The sequence below is a fragment of the Mustela lutreola genome, chromosome 10, assembly GCF_030435805.1.
Source record: "Mustela lutreola isolate mMusLut2 chromosome 10, mMusLut2.pri, whole genome shotgun sequence".
NCBI lineage: Eukaryota > Metazoa > Chordata > Mammalia > Carnivora > Mustelidae > Mustela > Mustela lutreola.
The window spans coordinates 95467752-95487225 of record NC_081299.1 but is presented as its reverse complement, the minus strand read 5'-3'; the positions used below and the strand labels follow the sequence as shown (position 1 = coordinate 95487225).

At 35.9% G+C, this 19474-nt stretch overlaps 1 protein-coding gene across 7 annotated transcripts in view; it reads right to left on the bottom strand.

Annotated features, from left to right (window-relative positions):
- The window catches only part of RAP1A (RAP1A, member of RAS oncogene family), a 78446-nt gene that overhangs the window by 47425 nt on the left and 11547 nt on the right, over nt 1-19474 (bottom strand). For 2 of the 7 annotated variants that reach the window (XM_059137676.1, XM_059137678.1), the window contains exon 3: nt 17665-17734. The exons of the other annotated variants lie outside the window; for them this stretch is intronic. The gene's annotated coding sequence lies outside the window, so the exon portion shown is untranslated. The remainder of the gene's footprint in view (nt 1-17664; nt 17735-19474) is intronic. 7 annotated transcript variants of the gene reach the window in all.

The following is a 19474-nucleotide window of genomic DNA, read 5'->3' as shown; positions in this document are numbered from 1 at the left end:
TTTTACATTCCCACCAGCAGTGCATGAGAATTCCAATCTCTCCACATCCTTGTCAACACTTGTTACTGTCCATTTTTAAATTACAGCTATCCCAATGGGTATGAAATGGTATCTCATTGTGTTTTTGGCTTGCATTCCTTAATGTTTCTAGCTATACTTTATCTTATGTGATACACATGCCTCTAATTCACAGTCAACAAACCTTTTCTGTAAAGAGCCAGTTAATATCTTTTTGCTTTGCAGACCATATATGGTCTATGTTACATATTCTCCCGTTTGTTTTCTTAAAACAACAAAAGCAAATACCATCTTCGCTTAATTGCCATATAAAATCAGGCCTTCTATTATAGTATTGCGGCCTCTACTTTGTGTCATAATTAGCTTTGCCTTCTCTATCAATGCTTCAACTTTGTTAAAGCAAGGTAAGGACTATTTCACATTCCTTCATAGTGATGTGCATAGAGCCCATGAATACAAGAGCAAAGGATCTAAAAATACTTTAGCTGAACTTCTCAAAGAATGTCCCCAGTCAAAAGAAATATGCATCTCCCCATTGGTATTTACACAATATAAAGTGTACTACTAGTTTTTAAAATGATCGCTGAAAGTAAAAAGTCATTTTTCTTTTGAAACTGGGCAACTTGACTAAGAATATTGTTAAGAATCTGAGAAAAAAAACCTTTCACAATCCCCTCAGAATCAAAATTATATTGAGAGTTAATTAACTTATTAAAATAACTTTCCAGCACCAAATGCAGTTTAAGGATATACTTCCACATCAAGTATCTCTAAATCCTACAGCTTAAATAAGATTAAAATTATAGTAATTTATATATATATATATATAGTAAATTATATATAATAAATATATATATAGTAAATTATGGCAGAACTTGATATTTATTATTCTAACTTGATATATAGCCAACAAAACAAAAAAACAAAACAAAAGGTACATACTTCTGGCAAATGTGAAAATCCAGTAATTTCAACAATTCGAGTTTTACATTCTATAAATTATAGATTGCTCATACAGAAGGAATTGGTTCTGCAAAGAAACTCTTTGATATAGCAGAATGAAAACTAATGTAAGAGACAGCAGACATCACTATCTCTGGGCAAGTCACTGAACTTCTCTGAAGTCCAGATTTCTCATCTTTAAAAGTAGGAGTGATTCCATTTGTCCTACCTTTTCCACAAAATTGTGAAGATCAAATGAGACAAACTTTATGAAAGTCTATAAAAATCACTCTACTAATAACATTATTAATAGACTGTTAGAAGAAATAACCAAAACCAAGCTTTCATTATTAAGGTAAGTATGAATATGAGTTCTCTGGATCTTCATAGTTATAACAGGTATTTTTCCTAATGGTCCTAATGACATCATTGAACATTTTGGTGATTCGTGTTTTAAGACTAACAGAGGAATGGAAATTGGCACAAACTGGTCTCACATTCTGAATGGCATAAAGGTTAACCAAGTGCGTAAAAGTATTCAGACCGGTTCTCCAGGTCTTAGGAATCTAAGACAACATTCAATCTTTTGCATCTTTAGCTTATTCCATTTAAAAGGAGAAATGTACTAAACAGTCCTTTAAACACTAAACTGCCTGGTAAAAATTCAATGGGAATCAAAGAGTAACCTCAAAAATCAAGTCAGAGTCCATAGTAAAGTTTTGATCAACAAAAAGGCATAATAAAACAATGATAATATCTAATATTCAATGCTAAGTGCTTCATATGGACCATACCATTTGATTTTCATGACTATAAAGCAGGGCTATTGTTACAATTGTCCCATTACAGCTAAAGAAGATGAGGCTAAGAAAAATATCTTAATCAAAGATTGCACACAGTAATTTGCACTGCTGGAATCAGAATTCAGGTAATATGACGCCAGTGCCCACATTCTTAACCAAAACTCTATGCTCTCTTCCTAAATTGTTTATCAGATTTTATTTTCTACAGTAAAAGCAAAACAACATAAAAAAGAAAGAAAATTTCTAGCTATGTGTTTCATCCCATTTTCTTTCCTCGTCCAACTATTACAAAACTGATTAAAAGTAGTTAATGGCCCAGAAGCCTATAAGACAAAATAGGGTGATGAATGAAGGGCTGAGATAACAATTCTATATATACTTATTTTAATATTGGCTTCTATTTAGTTTTTTTTTTAATTCAAAATTAAGCCTTGTTTAATGGTTTAATGGATTACATTGCTCACAGTGGCTACATTCTTTTAAGAAAACCCATTCCAATGACTGTAAGTCTAAGTTACTGTGGCTGAAATATGCTAGACTACCTGCCTCAGAAAACAGTACTTCAAATACTATTTGTCGACCGAAAGGATCACCAGGAAATACTTGTCATCATCCAGGTCCACCTACATTCCATCAGCATAACCAACAAATCCCAATTCCTCTTTCCCTACTCCCATTTTAACTTACATATACATCAATGTAAGGTCTGGTACCTAATGAGTCTGCATGTTTTAAGAAACCACTATTTACAACTGAACATGCAATTCTGACTAATGTTTTAAAATACTTTCCACTCTGAAAATTACAACATTTTTGCCAGGAAAATTCTAACTAGAAAGAATATTAATCCTGCAAAATACCTGCTCAATAACAGTATCTAATTCTATTTTTTAAAGTTATGTCTGAATGAATTGTTGTTTTTTTAAAAGATTTTATTTAGTTATTTGACAGACAGAGCTCACAAGTAGGCAGAGAGGCAGGCAGAGGGGGGTGGGGAGCAGGCTCCCTGCTGAGCAGAGGGCCCGATGCAGGGCTCGATCCCAGGACCCTGAGATCACGATCCCAGCCAAAGGCAGAGACTCAACCCACTGAGCCACCCAGGCATCCCTGTCTGAATGAACTGTATCTTTCTTCTATCTAAAAAACATCGTATAAGGGGTAAATAATCCCCAAACTTGTATTTGAAATCAGAATGTTAAAAGACAGTGACCAGGGGTCACAAACCTGGAAACATTTAAGGAGATTAAAAGAACTGCCCAACTCCCCCCAACATTTAATAAAATAATTAAAAATACAAAAATAAAATATAGGGGTATGAGAGCAATCTTTAAATTGTCACAAAAGAAATATTTCCATGATAGATGATAAAATTTCCAAGTAACCACATACACAAAATACCACAAAAAAATTACACAGCACAGGTGAGCAGTAATTCTGTTATAAAACACCTGAAAATATTATTACAGAGGAATTTCTATGTAGAATTCTTGACAACCAGTATACCAGCTATTTTCACTCAAGAATAAATTCTCAATATAGTACAAACTAAAAGATTGATAGGTTATCTACAACATTCATACACATTCACATTGATTAGAAATTTTTCAGTTTCTAGACGTATCTCAATCCTTTGGTATGTATGAAAGTATCAAATAACAGCATATGTAAACTGTGAAATCTGAACAATGCTACATACAAATTAATTATGAAGTAACCTACTCTTAACACTGTGCCTTCAGTCTAATACTTTTGGACTCACATAATCCTCAAATTCTACAAAAATGAATTACTACAATATTTTGTTGATCACAATTTACCAATTTAAATAACTGCACATAAGTTAAAAGATACCAATCAATAATAACTATCAAAATTCTCTGTAAGTATAAAGATTGATTGATTGATTGATTGATTGATTTAACTTGACAGAGAGAGAGAGAGAGCACGCGCGCGCACAAGTAGGCAGAGTGGCAGGCAGAGAGAGAAAGGGAGAAGCAGGCTCTCCACTGAGCAGGGAACTGGATGTGGGGCTGGATCCCAGGACCCTAGGTTCATGACCTGAGCTGAATGAAGGCAGACACTTAACGAACTGAGCCACCCAGGCACCCCAAATTCCCCCACAATTCTCTGTAAGTATAAAGAGTTTACTTTGAGGCCTAGATTTGAACTAAGCTTGTTAAATGGGAAAAAGTATTTACAGTCAAATTGAAAGCCACCTGACTACAGGAAAAACTTGATTACTAAAGCCTTGAGGGTCAGGGTTCAAAGGCCAATACTACAATTAACCATATATGATTAAATTTTCTAGAGGCTAAAATCTCAACATCTAGATCTAGTCCTGTTTTTAACAATGACTTTCATTGGCTAGAAGCAAATAATTGAAATTATTAGCCCAAATCAATCTGTAAAGCATACCAAACACCAAACATTAAATTTAACTCGGTATCTAGATTAACACAGGGGAAAAAAACAACAGCATTACAGAGGTCCCTAATGCCACAAATACCCATTATGTTGATCTACTAAGAATATAAGGCAGTGAGAGATAAAGGAAAATAAAACCAGTTGCTCATATTTTGTAAGATAAAAATATTATAATGTCTTTCCTCAAAGTGTTAATTTGATTAATTTATCACTTACTTATATCGCTTTTAGGTAACAACACCATTGGAAAAAGCCAAACATTTTTTGAAAAAGGAAACTAGTTCTATGTTGAAAATGTACTCCCCTCTGAGGGATGCATTCATTTTTTATTCCTTTAGTCTGCATTTGCAGAACTGTATTTACAAACTGGGTACCAAGTTAAAAGAGGGGAAAAAAAGGAAAGATAAGGAAATCTGATGGAGAACTTAAAGATAGAGAGACACATGCTGTCTCTCCAAATTAGAACAAAACATCTCTAGCTTTAACTGGCAGGGCTCCCCTACCTAAGAAGCAGTACAGTGGATATAAATACACTAAACTGAAAAAGCCTGCCAAATTAATGTTATGAGAGCAAAGAGAAAGAGTTGAAAAAAATCTGGTCATTTACTAAGGTTCTGTCAAAACCGGGGTGATGAAGCATACAAAAGGCAACAGAGAGGTTTACTTTTACAAGAATATCTTACTATCAGCACGTAAAAACGAAGCAAAGAACTGTGCGGTCCAAATATAATTCATGAAAAAGGCTCCTGATCATTAAGAATTACTAGTAAATGTCTAAATTAATTTCCTTTTTTGCAATACCTGGCCTAGTATAAATGGTGTGTGTTTGTATCCGTAATCTGAGGAAAACCCTAAGCACAAGTTTTCCGCTGCACTAAAATTTCAGACACTGATCCCTTTACCATCTTCCCGCCTATCATCTCTCTTCTCCCAAACCTGGATTCCAAGAGTGAGCATCAGTGTACCTTGCTAGCTAAGCATAGACTTTGGAAACTAAATTTTGAGTCTGAAGTCCAGCTCCATTACTAACTTGCTCTGTAATCCCAGGCAATGTCTTAACCTCTCTGTGTTTCAGTTTCATCTCTCCCACTAAGCACAGAGCCTGATGCAGGGATCAATCTCAGACCCTGATTATGACCTGAGACGAAATCAAGAGTCAGATGCTTCATCGACTGAGCCACCCATGTGCCCCAACCACGAATGGATCTTAAAAGTCTCTCTTTATTGCTGGAGAAAAGACCACTAGGTAACTCAAGTCACTACTACAAACTCCTGGTCTGAAATCTCACTTGGACCTTCGGTACTGCACAACATGTTTTTACCAATCATTGCTTTACTTCCTCCCTCATTCCCTCCACCTCAATGGTAAACTTATCAAGTCCAGTCATTACATCTTTTTCTTTTAAATAAACATATAATGTATTTTTATCCCCAGGGGTACAGGTCTGTGAATTGCCAGGTTTACACACTTCACAGCACTCACCATAGCACATACCCTCCCCAATGTCCATAACCCCAACAACCCTCAGTTTGTTTTGTGAGATTAAGAGTCACTTATGGTTTGTCTCCTCCCAATCCCATCTTGTTTCATTCATTCTTCTCCTACTCCTTAACCCCCCATGTTGCATCTCCACTTCCTCATATCAGGGAGATCATATGATAGTTGTCTTTCTCCGCGACTTATTTCGCTAAGCATGATACCCTCTAGTTCCATCCACGTCGCTACAAATGGCAAGATTTCATTTCTTTTGATGGCTGCATAGTATTCCATTGTGTATATATACCACATCTTCTTGATCCATTCATCTGTTGATGGATATCTAGGTTCTTTCCGTAGTTTGGCTATTGTAGATACTGCTGCTATAAACATTTGGGTGCACATGCCCCTTCGGATCACTACGTTTGTATCTTTAGGGTAAATACCCAGTAGTGCAATTGCTGGGTCATAGGGTAGTTCTATTTTGAACATTTTGAGGAACCTCCATGTTGTTTTCCAGAGTGGTAGCACCAGCTTGCATTCCCACCAACAGTGCAGGAGGGTTCCTTTTTCTCCACATCCTCGCCAGCATCTGTCATTTCCTGACTTGTTCATTTTAGCCATTCTGACTGGTGTGAGGTGATATCTCATTGTGGTTTTGATTTGTATTTCCCTGATGCCGAGTGATGTGGAGCACTTTTTCATGTGTCTGTTGGCCATCTGGATGTCTTCTTTGCAGAAATGTCTGTTCATGTCTTCTGCCCATTTCTTGATTGGATTATTTGTTCCTTGGGTGTTGAGTTTGCTAAGTTCTTTATAGATTTTGGACACTAGCCCTTTATCTGATATGTTGTTTGCAAATATCTTCTCCTATTCTGTCAGTTGTCTTTTGATTTTGTTAACTGTTTCCTTTGCTGTGCAAAAGCTTTTGATCTTGATAAAATCCCAATAGTTCATTTTTGCCCTTGCTTCCCTTGCCTTTGGCGATGTTCCTAGGAAGATGTTGGTGCAGCTGAGGTCGAAAAGGTTGCTGCCTGTGTTCTCCTCAAGGATTTTGATGGATTCCTTTCTCACAGTGAGGTCCTTCATCCATTTTGAGTCTATTTTTGTGTGTGGTGTAAGGAAATGGTCCAATTTCATTTTTCTGCATGTGGCTGTCCAATTTTCCCAACACCATTTGTTGAAGAGGCTGTCTTTTTTCCATTGGACATTCTTTCCTGCTTTGTCGAAGATTAGTTGACCATAGAGTTGAGGGTCTATTTCTGGGTTCTCTATTCTGTTCCATTGACCTATGTGTCTGTTTTTGGGCCAGTACCATGCTGTCTTGATGATGACAGCTTTGTAATAGAGCTTGAAGTCCGGAATTGTGATGCCACCAACTTTGGCTTTCTTTTTCAATATTCCTTTGGCCATTCAAGGTCTTTTTTTGGTTCCACAGTCATCTTTTTTCCTCAAGTCCCATTCAGGGGATAAAGCCCCTCCTCACATTTAAGGTCAATCCCTCTATCTGCTTTCTACTAATTCTCTCAGCAATTTTCTGTCATGCAAGCCAAAAACATACATGGCCACAGACAATCAGTTTCCCAAATATGATCAATAGCTAAGTCCTGCAAATTTTATCTCCTAAATATTTCTTAAAATTGTTTCCCTTTCATCCCCATTATGTCTTTATTAATTGAAACCCTCAACATCCCTTAACCAAATCTTTCCATGAGCAATCAGAGATTAAGGAGAATAGAAAAAATTGCAACTACTGGTAGCTGAGGGAAGAAAGGTAATTTTCTGATTGCTTTTCAGCCTCCACCCAGCCTTATACCCCTCGAATCCACCCTCCAATTCAAGCCTGTATGATTTATTTAAAATGCAACTCTACTGTGCTTCCCATGCCTAAAATCCTTATGCAGTATATACCACCCTCTCCCTATTAGTTCTTAACCATTCAGGTTAAGAGACTGGCCCTTCTTCCCACCAACCACAGTAGGAGAATCTTTTGAAATGCTATGCAAAACAAAAAACAAAAACAACCCCCCCCCCCAACCTTTTCTTAGAGAGAGAGAACAAGTGCAAGGGGCGGGGAGGGGGGAGACAGAGGGAGAGAGAAAATCTTGAGCAGGTTCCACACCGAGCACATAGCCCAATGTGGGGCTCCATCTTACAACCCTGAGTTCGTCATCGGAGCTGAAATCAAGAGTCAGATGCTTAACCAACTGAGCCACCCAGGTGCTCAAAAAACAAACCTTTCTTGGGTCCTAAGTATAATTTTCTGAAGAAAGGAAGATGGTCCAAAATTTGGCCCCAAAATTTCAAATTCTCTCTAGAGTAGACTCCAGAAAAATTCCTTCTTCTACAGGATTAAGGCCCAAGTGGATTCCTAAGGCCTATAAAGTTTTCCATGATCTGGCCCCAGTCCGTGCCAGCCTTACCAGCTGTCCTTCTATGTGGGCAGATATAAAGAATTGGTGAAGTAGACATCTGGTATTTTTGCATTAGTCTAGTATCCCTTCCTCCTCCTTTTGTTAACAGCATCCTGACTCTCTGTTGGGAAATAACCTCATCCCCTCACTGTAGTTTTGGTGGAAATGTCAATCAAGATGTCCCACCCTCTACTGGGCAAAGAAGATCTCTTACCCAAACTCAAGACAGGCCAATCAGGCAGAATCTCTTAAGAAGCTGAATCTTGAGCAGAACGACATGAGGATGGGAAATGGTTAGTGCAGATTCATTCTGAATGTGCTAAACTAAAGACACTGTCTATTCCTGCTACCTAGGTCTCAACCCCTTTAAACTCTCCCAGTGCTTCCTGGGGCTTCCTTCGGCCTGAATGCTTATTTCCTTTTTTTTTTTTTTTTTTAAAGATTTTGTTTATTTATTTGACAGAGATCACAAGTAGGCAGAGAGGCAGGCACAGAGAGAGGGGGAAGCAGCCTCCCTGCTGAGCAGAGAGAGGGATGCAGGGCTTGATCCCAGGACCCTGGGATCATGACCTGAGCCGAAGGCAGAGGCTTTAACCCACTGAGCCACCCAGGTGCCCCTGAATGCTTACTTCTTAAATTCTGTTATTCAACATCCTTCAAATACTGTCTTCTTCTGCTTCAATTAACCATCTTAGCCATTTGTTCAACCTTTTAATGGAAAAATATTTATTGAACTATGTGATGGTTAGTTGTATGTCACTTGGCTAGGATATAGTAGTACCCAGTTATTCAAACACAAAAATCTAGGTGTTGCTATGAAGGTATTATGTAAATGTGGTTAACACCTATCATCAATCCACTTTAAGTGAAGGAGATTATCAATAATGTGGGGGAGGCTCCATCCAATCAGCTGAAGGCCCTTAAGAGCCAAACTGAGGTTTCATGAAGAAGAAATTCTACACAAGGCTGCCAGAGAGTTTCCAGCAGCCCTGCCCTATCAATTTTGGACTTGGTAGGCCCCAAAACAATTTAAGCCAATTTCTTGAAATAAATCTCTCACTATACACACATACATACAAATTGTGTATGTACACTAGTTGTGTGTGTATGTATCCTACTGATCTGTTTCTTTGGAGAACCCTAATATAAACACCTACTATGGTGCTGAGAACAATACAAAATCTGTTTCTGTTGCCTGCAACCCAAGAACCCTAAGTACTATTATATGTGTCACTGAGGAGAGGAAAGCTCACAAAGAGGTCCCCCCTTCACACATGTACTTATCGTTTAAGATCAGAGCTCAAAATAGAATTTTTCAATTCTAAACCTGATGGCAATAAAAATAATTTTCTAGACTCCTAGTACAGGGAAATTAAAGAATGAAGGCATGCTTAAGAAAGAAAGGGTGTCTAAAATAGTCAGAATGTTGGGCGCCTGGGTGGCTCAGTGGGTTAAGCCGCTGCCTTCGGCTCAGGTCATGATCTCAGGGTCCTGGGATCGAGTCCCGCGTCGGGCTCTCTGCTCAGCAGGGAGCCTGCTTCCTCCTCTCTCTGCCTGCCTCTCTGCTTACTTGTGATTTCTCTCTGTCAAATAAATAAATAAATAAAATCTTTTTTAAAAATAATAAATAAATAAATAAAATAGTCAGAATGTGTGGATTCCTTTACTCTAGTTCAGGAATCAGCAAACTATGACCTATATGCCAAAAAGGGCCCACTGCCTATTTCTGTGTGACCTGTATACTAAAAACGGTTTTTACGATCTTAAATGTCTTTTCTTTAAATCAAAAGAAAATCAGTACTTCATGACATGTGAAAATTAGATGAAATGCAAACTTTAGTGTCCCTAAATAAAGTAGACACAGCCCTGCTCATTTGTTTACACATGGTCAATGGGCTGCTTTTGCCCTGCAGTACTGCAACAGAGACCATATGGCCCTACAAACCAAAAACATTTCTTATCTGGCCCTTTACAGAAAAAAATTTGCTGACCCCTGCTCTAGTTTACTAAAGAAAGCATTAATTTATCTCCAGGAGTGGGCAAGAAAAGGGTAACCTTGTTAGAAAAGAAGACACAAGAAAAGGAATACATTAATTGTACTATTAATTGAGTAGTTACCATATAAAATACTGTTTTAAGTACTTTATATATTAATATTTCTAATATTCACAGTATCCCTATGAGGTATAAACTATTATTCCCATTTTATCGATGAGTCAGAGAGGCTAAAACAAACTCGCCTAAGCTCAGCAGATACAAATTACAGAACCGGGATTAAAACTCTATCATCTGTGCACTTACCCACAACACTACACTGCTTCACCACTAACCTTGTCTACCTCATCTTCGCTGCATTAATGAGTTGATTTTCCTTAGAATTCAAGTATTACAAACTGTAGATGAACCAGTACTGGAATAAGTGAAGAAGTTTGGGCAGTGCATTCCTCTGAGAACTTAGGGATTATAAAGATCAATGCCTATCACCCTTCTTAAAGACAGGAAACTGAGGAGGACACTCCTTGGACTCAATCATTGCTTTCCCCGCTCCCAAACTGGAACTCAAAAACTCCAGCAAGCTTCCATATGCAGACTAAGATAAAACACATTCTCCTCCCACACGTCTTGCCTCATCATGACCAATTAAATAAGAATCTTTGCATAGTGGAGTCAGGATGTGGTTATTTCTCAAAGCTCCTCTTTTAATTTTAATGTACAGCCCAGCCAGAATGGAGACACACCACATCAGTATACCACTCTCCTTTCAAGAAGAGTGATGATGAAAAAAGAATCCAGGTGAGGGGAAGAGCAAGGGCAGAGATGGGGAACTTGACAAAACCTGTCTCTGAAGAATGGAATTTTTATTTAGTATCACAGCATCATGGTAAAGAACATTTCTAGTCTTCATGTTTCACCTCTCTATCTGAAAATTTAAAAAAAAAAAAAAGCAGATAGGAAAACCAAACACTATTCATACATGAACATGTTTACACAGGAATTTTAGCAAACTGGTAACTATTATTTTTGCCCTATCTATATTTTTTACTTGAGCTGTATTTTTTTATGTGACCTGTTATTTCTTTTTATAATGTATTACTTGTTTAGTTAAAAACAAGGAGTTCTTTTTTTTTTTTTTAAAGATTTTATTTATTTGACAGAGATCACAAGTAGGCAGAGAGAGAGAGATGGGGGGGGAGGGAGGAGAAAGCAGGTTCCCTCCTTAGCAGAGAGCCTGACGGGGGGCTTGGTTCCAGTACGCTGGGATCATGACCCAAGCTGAAGGCAGAGGCTTCAACCCACTGAGCCACCCAGGCACCCCAAAACAATGAGCTTTTTAAAAACAGCATGACTAGAAAGATATTCAAGGATTACTTTAATTATATTTTGAATAGAAAAATAATTATATAAAAAACTAGTAAAAATTACTTAATGCTTTCCTGAAAAGCAGTTTACTTTCTGTCAGGGCACAAAACTAGAATCTCCCTACTTCTCTCTTCAGTGGAGATCTATATCCTGACAAATCTATTGACAAATCTTTTCCACCAGATGGTTATTACTAATTAAAGTCTTACTGGTACTAATTTATCACAATACTTAGTGTGAGGAGAAAATAGTTTAAATAAGAATAAAATGGAAATATTTTGAAGTTTTACAAACACAAAAGTCTATCACACTCTAATTTTTACAATCATTTATAGTAATCTCATATAACATTTAATTAAAACAAAATATCCTCCTTAGAAGGACTATACATTTAAATTAATTCTAAGTTTTTCATATGGCTTCAGGGTTCAGAAAACAAAGCAGTAGGCAGGGTGGGTGGTAAGGCAGTACCCAAGCCATTATACAGCTTGACCAAAGGTCTAAGGTCATAATGAGTTAATGCTCAAACACATGTTGTCATATGTTTGCTGCTGTGATTCTGAGTAAAGAACACAGTTTCGTGTATATTCAGAAAGTGTTTAAATTCTGTACCACAGAATAAAATTTCCAACCTGGTTAAATGGTAAGCCTCAACAGACAAAATCACATTTGAGATGCTAATTTTTCAAAACATACCATCCAAAGAAAAAAAAAGAATATTACCATGAGGGAAAGCAAATGGTTTTTCAAATCACTAAAGAAAAAACCACGACCCAAAGCACAGGGAACCTCTGCAATGAGCCTAAGTTAACTGTGGGGACTACTCAACTCCAAGAGAGGCCACTCCTAGAAAACAGACCTGTTTGAACTGCCTAGGTAGAGTACTGTTTATTATATTTATTATGATTAGCCTTCACCCTAGTGGTGAGTGTAGTACTCTCAGGAGGGATTTTTCATTACAAAGGTAAATAAACTCTTCCAGAACACTTAGAGCATTTGAAAGTCTCACTCAAGAGTGTGTCTTAAAAAAGAAAACTAGCTCATATAATTATAGTAGGGTCAGAATCAACATTTAAAGATTTTTAGTAATGGTGTGAGCACTTAAATTTAAAGGTGAAACTACCTAAGAAAAGCTAGCCCTATTTTTTTTTTTAAAGAGTTTATTTATTTGTGAGAGAAAGAGGGCACAAACAGAGGGAACAGCAGGCAGAGGGAGAAACAGGCTCCCCGCCAAGAAAGGAGCCCAATGAGGGATTGGTTCCCAGGATCCTGGGATCATGACCTGAGCCGAAGGCAGACATTTAACTAACTGAACCTTCCAGGCATCCCAAAATTAGCTCTGTTTTTAAAAAACAAAAATATTTCTACTTTGAAAACCAAAGCACAATTCTTTTGCAATGTTTAATGGTTTTCCATAAGGAAACCTGCTTCAATCTAGCAAAAACACTAGATTAAGATTCTGTAAAAATCAGGTGCTAATTCACAGATATGGCCTAATATAATAACTATTCTGATATATTTTGAACTTTATGAGATTCTAAGACTCAGAAAAATGTATAAATAACTCTAAAGACAATATATAAAGGAATTCTATAAAAACAAGCAGAAACAACATAGTAGAGCATACCTAAAATAAGTACTTAACAGAAACGTAAAAAAAGAGAAGGAGAATATATTTTAAAAGGACAAAAAGTTAGATTGCAAACAGAGTGTATGTCCAAGATACTGCAATCAATAAGCCAAAGATTAAAAGGCATACTTGACAGAAATGTTGTGGTTCCAAATATTCCAGAAAGCTCACAGCCCAATAGCTTTTTTTCTTTACTTTGCAACTGTGAAGTGCTTTTAGAGTTCTGAATCACTCCTAGGCACTAAAAGTTCTCAAGCCTAAAATTGTAACTCCTCAAAAATCTGTATTATTCTAGTCTAGTTAAAATACCTATGCTTGTCTTCTAAAAAACAAAGAAAAAAAAAAAACAGCCAAACTTAACTGTAACTTGTAATCGGAAAAATATACAGACACACTTACTTACTTAATGGAACATTTTATATTTCCAGATATAAAAGCACAACAGTACAAAGTTACAGTACCAAAATATAGTAGCAACATCAGAATAGGCAAATAGGGAAAGCCTTAAAAAAAAAAAAAAAAAGCATGTAAAGTATTCCAATTCTTTTTTTTTTTTTTTTTTTTTTTTTTAAAGATTTTATTTATTTGACAGAGAGAGATCACAAGTAGGCAGAGAAATAGAGGAGGAAGCAGGCTCCCCGCTGAGCAGAGAGCCCGATACGGGACTCGATCCCAGGACCCTGAGATCATGACCTGAGCCGAAGGCAGCGGCTTAACCCACTGAGCCACCCAGGCGCCCCATTCCAATTCTTTTTTTAATTTTATTTTCTTTTAAAGATTTTATTTATTTATTTGAGAGTGAGTGAGTGAGAGCATGAGGGGGGAAGGTCAGAGGAAGATGCAGACTCCCCATGTATGAGGGAGCCCGATGCGGGACTCGATCCCAGGACTCCAGGATCATGACCTGAGCTGAAGGCAGTTGCCCAACCAAATGAGCCACCAGGTGCCCTACTATTCCAATTCTTAAATGACCCCAACAATTCTCACACAAACAGAAATTTACGATACAGAAAAATACAAGCAAACAAAGATGTATGCCAAAAGCAAAAAACCAAAAACCAGGAAACAAAAGGTCTTTCAATAGAAGAATGGATAAATTACTGCACATCATTAATGGTGGTTGTCCTTGGAAAAGGGGCTTTCATACTCTAAGCTATACATGCCAAAAAATATTTAAATGTACAGAATAATATAATTCTATTTCTTGGAATTTACCCTAAGAAAATAACTGAGAATGCATGGAACAATTCAACTGCAATGATAAATCAGAGCTTTGGTAATTAAAAAAAAAAAAAATCCGTAAAAGTACAAGTAATCACTTAAAGAAATGATGGCAAATTCATGTAATAGGAGACGCACTGATAATTATCTTTAAATATTATTAAAGTATGCTCATTTTCACAAAAAATTCACAATATATTTTTTCAAAGGGAGATGAAATATTATGCATCTGATCTCATTTTTTAAAAGAAAAAACAAGTATGCATTGAAAACCCCTGTGAAGGTTGTATACCAAAATATTAATAGGCTAAGGGGTAAAAAGAATTTTTTTAAGCTTATTGCATATATTCTCATCAGGGCAATGTTACCCCCATGCGGGTGAAAATTGGCTGAGGGGCAAAAAAAAAAAAAAGAAGAAGAAGAAGAAAGAAAGAAAAAAAGAAAATGAAAACTCTTAGCATATAAAGCACAAATTAACAAACAATGCCTAAACATAGAGTATATCTGTGCTATTAAAATTTCACAGGGGTACAATTAAGAAAAAATTACTAAAGACTGGGGCAGGGTAAGCAGGCAATAATGCTAAAAGTTTGACAAACATTTCTTCATTAGTACTCTCAATTTTTCTACAATGAACTTGATATTACTTGAGTTTTTTTTTTTTTTTAAGATTCTATTTATTTGTCAGAGAGAGAGCAAAAGAGAGAGAGAAAGAGAGCAAGAGTACGAGCAAGCACAGCAGCAGGGGACATGGGAGCACAATAATGGAGGAGTGGCAGGCAGAGGTAGAAGTAGGCTCCCTGCTGAGCAAGGAGCCAGATATGGGACTCCGGATCAAGCCCTGAGCTGAAGGCAGGTGCTTAACCAACTGAGTCACCCAGGTGTCCCAGTATTATGTGAGTTTGGATAGTTATATATATACAATGAACTAATTATAAAGGAATATACAATGAAAGTTAAGACACAGCATTAATTTTCATTTTTAAATATCAAATTTATTCTATAGTCCTTTAAATCTTTAAAAACACAATGCAGACTATTTGTTAAATATAATACTAAAATGAAAATATAAAGAAAATGAGAACGTACTGCATCAGAATCATCTGGGATCACTTGGAGAAGTAAACTACAGATTCTGCAGTAAACTAAATCAACTGACAAGTAAACTACCTTTACTAAAAAGTAATCTACATTACTACAGACCTAATAAAATCAATATTTCTATGAATGGGGCTAGTGGCTTTTATCCAATGAGGCATACTTGTATCATCATACTGCTCCCATGGAAATATGTAATACCGATACATTTTAACTTGGCCTAAGGGATTTTTAAAATTATGTACTGAAGTGATAAAATTAAAATAAACTAAGAGCCTGGAAATCTAGGAATCCCTACTAAACTCTTTTCCTATAAGGAACTTGGAAGATTCACATTTCTTCACAAACTATCAAACACCCTATTACTCACTGTCTCTACTGGGTACAAAGCACTGTGAAGAATATAAAAGAAAAAAGTAGTATTTGTAAATTTTGCCACTAAAATAAACTCACTTTAGTTGATTCTGCAAAAACCAGCATTAACCACTGGCTTTCTCAAGGCACCATCAGTCACAAAGAAACAGTTTCTAATCTTATGATGCAAATTAAACCAATAAGGAACAAAAGTCACTGTTGGATAATAATAACTAGGATGCAGTCAGCTACACTCAATTCTCTAGTTAATATACTTTGTTGGCACATCAGCCTTGAAATACCCAGAATTCAAAATTTTGCCGGGACCAAATTAAACATCTCCCATGTTAAATATATGGCTTAAAACATTAAGCCACCAATACCAAGATTTATTGCATACATAAATAATGAAACTACCTAAGTGCATAGCTAATAGTTCTATTTAAGGAAAGGAGAATACACAGAGAATATAGTCAAAGCAGTGGATACAAAGTGTCAGATACTGCTCCAGGCCATAGCAATCTTCTCCAAATTCTTCTGGTCATCAATGCCACCTTTTGGTGGTGGTAATAATCCTGATAGTGGAAGCAATAATATTTAAGCACTTTTGGTATGCCACATACACTTATTTAGTCCTCAAATATGTCTAAGAAATAGGTACTGTTCTTTTTCCATTTTACAGATGAAAAGACTGAGAAATAAGAGTAGGAACTAGTAGGTACTATGGGCTATCTTTCACTGAGTGTTTTGCCAAATATTCTGTGAGATTTGGCACATCATCTGTATGAATAAATTAAAATCTTATAATTAAATAACTATCCATAAAAGAGCATAAAAATGAATATAACTGAAGCAAACCTGAGTTAGAAGAATGGAACAAAAATTTTCTAAGTCATCATATCAAATAGTACAATGCTTTTCCAGTTTTTTTTCTTACTCCTTACACCCAAAAAATGACAACTTAATTTTGCTTGTTTTAAAGTACAGATTTTATCATTATACACAATTCCATCTCAGAATGCATCCTGTTTATTAATTTATTTGTAAAGCCTTTAAACTAATTTTATCCCTTAAGACTCTTCATCTTTAAAAATTTCATTAAATTTCGGGGCGCCTGGGTGGCTCAGATGGTTGAGCATCTCCTTTGGCTCAGGGTCCTGGGATCAAGCCCCACATTGGGCTCCCTGACAGGGAGGCTTCTCCCTCTCCCTCTGTGGCTCCCCCTGCTTGTGCTCTCTGTCTCTGTCAAGTAAATAAATAAAATCTTTAAAAAATAAAAAATAAATAAAAAAATAAAAATTTCATTTCACATTTATAATGAATTCATTTAAATTATAAAATATATGAATGATATATAAAAATTCAGAAAATAAAGATCACCTATAATCCCAAATTCAAGGTAACAACTTTAGTCTTTCGGTATTTCCTTTTAGCCTATATATGAATAAGCATTCTGTAAAACTAAGAAGTGATATTATATAAACATTAGTAATGTTTATTTCTCTCTTAACAATACAGCACTTCTTAAAAATAGTACAGACAAATACAGTTATGATTGATTTTCTACAAAACATTTGGGCTTACTGGACTTAAAAAGTAGTTTGTTATACTGAGAAAATTAACCGTGGTGGAGAGGAAATGGCTAGTCCTTGATAGAAAGAGCTCTCTCTCTTCCAAGTATTTGATTATTTTTAAAAAATCATTTTTAAATTTCACTGATTAAATAAGCATTTTCTTTTCGTTACTGAAAAACTTCACACATCCATCTTCAGCACATCAAAACATCAAAAACATGGTTATGGAAGTGTTATGGCTACAAAAGAACAAAACCCAGTACATGGAACCTAAGCAGAGCCAGCTAAAAACACAACGACAAAGCGATGATTCTTTATATCCAGTGTTGAAGGCCTATTGCTTACATACCCATGCAAGCAGATGGTACTGAGTAGTGACACAATCTCAAGCTTGTTCTGCTGACGACAGTAGTCCAAGTCTAAAGCATAATGGGAATAGCAGAATGAATACATCATCTAAAACCCCTCTACTCATGGTTTCACTTGCAGATTTGGTTGGTTCTTACAATTATAATGCTGTCATATTCCAGTGTGAAAATTATGACACTGGAGTACTATAAGAAGTCAATGTATATTTATTTAAAATTCAAAGGGATGTTTTACAATGGCATTTGTCCTAAATGTGAAACTCTACTCAAAAGACACAAAATGTTTTCTAAAAGAGAATACTATTTGACCAATTTTGAGTTACTCAAATTTCAACCTTACCATTTGAATGTAAAAGAGACAGCATCAAAATAACCTACCATCTGAAATTCTAAACAAAGGTGGGTCTGAGACATAAGATTCACTTTCTAAGCTCATTTGCCCATTGTTTTTCTTAACCTTATATTCTCAAATAATTAAATTAATAAATGTTTCACCCATAATTTTCAGATATACACATCTATAGATCTGTTACTTGACTTTATACGCAAAACAATTTCCTAAAGCATGAAAATATCAGTCCAGGAGTCATGTATACCCTTACTAAACCAACTATATGACTGGATTAAAGAGCAGCAGAATGTACAGTAAAGCAGTCTAAAAGTTGTCATATAGGAATCTAGCAAAAAAAATTCCAAAATAACAAAAAGCATTTCAAGGATACCAAGAAGCAAAATATCATACAAACTTACCTTTTATACACCTTTCACAACCTTAGTCTCAGACAACTGGAAACATATTTTAAAATATGTTCCTTCTTCACAAAAACAACCCTGTTCATTCTATTTAGATTTACTGTACTGTACTCCCAACCCAAACCAACAGACAGAGATCCCATATCCCATGAAATAATGATACTGCCACACATGGTAAGATTCATCATATACTCTCTGAAGGTCCTGTAGGCCACCATATCTGACCCAAGTGTTCTTTTTACTTGTTCAACATTAATTTATCTCATAGCCCATACTTCATCAATTTCATTTGCTTTTGTGAAAATAAGTTTCTTTTCCAGTCTATATAGCAACTTCCATGTATTACCCATTCTCCTACAGTTAATCCTGTATCATAATCCTTTCCCTTTTGAAACCTTCCACTAAAATAGCTTCTTTTACTCTTTAGATTTCCTGCATCTGCTTTCAACCCTTAGGCATCCATTCTTATTAGGTATGCATTTGAAAGAACTCTAAACTTAAATTTATTAGGATATTAATTCATTTGAAGGATTAGAAGAACCTTTATAAATAAGTAATTCAGAGATCTCATACTGCCTAAGTATGCCCTCCCACATCACTGAAACAGTCCGAGATTAGGTGGACAACTTATGTTGGCTACATAAACATTTTCACTACTGTTTTTCCACCACCTCAGTACAGAAAACCATTATAAATTTTTAAGTTAAAAAAAAAATTAAGAGACACAGAACCAAAAGATGGTATCTTGAATGTGAATACAAGAGATGGTATCTCGACTGCTTAAAAATCTAAAAACATTACAAACTGTCAGTTAATATCTAACTGAAAATTACACTTTCCAAGTTTGTGGTCTTTTATTTCCCTCAGGATTTGTACTCTGTGATTGATTTAAATGACTTACACCTCATGGGTGGTAGAGGGGTGAATTTTACAGGGGAAAAAAAGTGAAGCCAATCATTTCTGAGTAATTTTCTAGACACATTTAGAAGAAAAATGATGTGTTACATTGAAGAAATGATTATAAGGATATAGGGATTT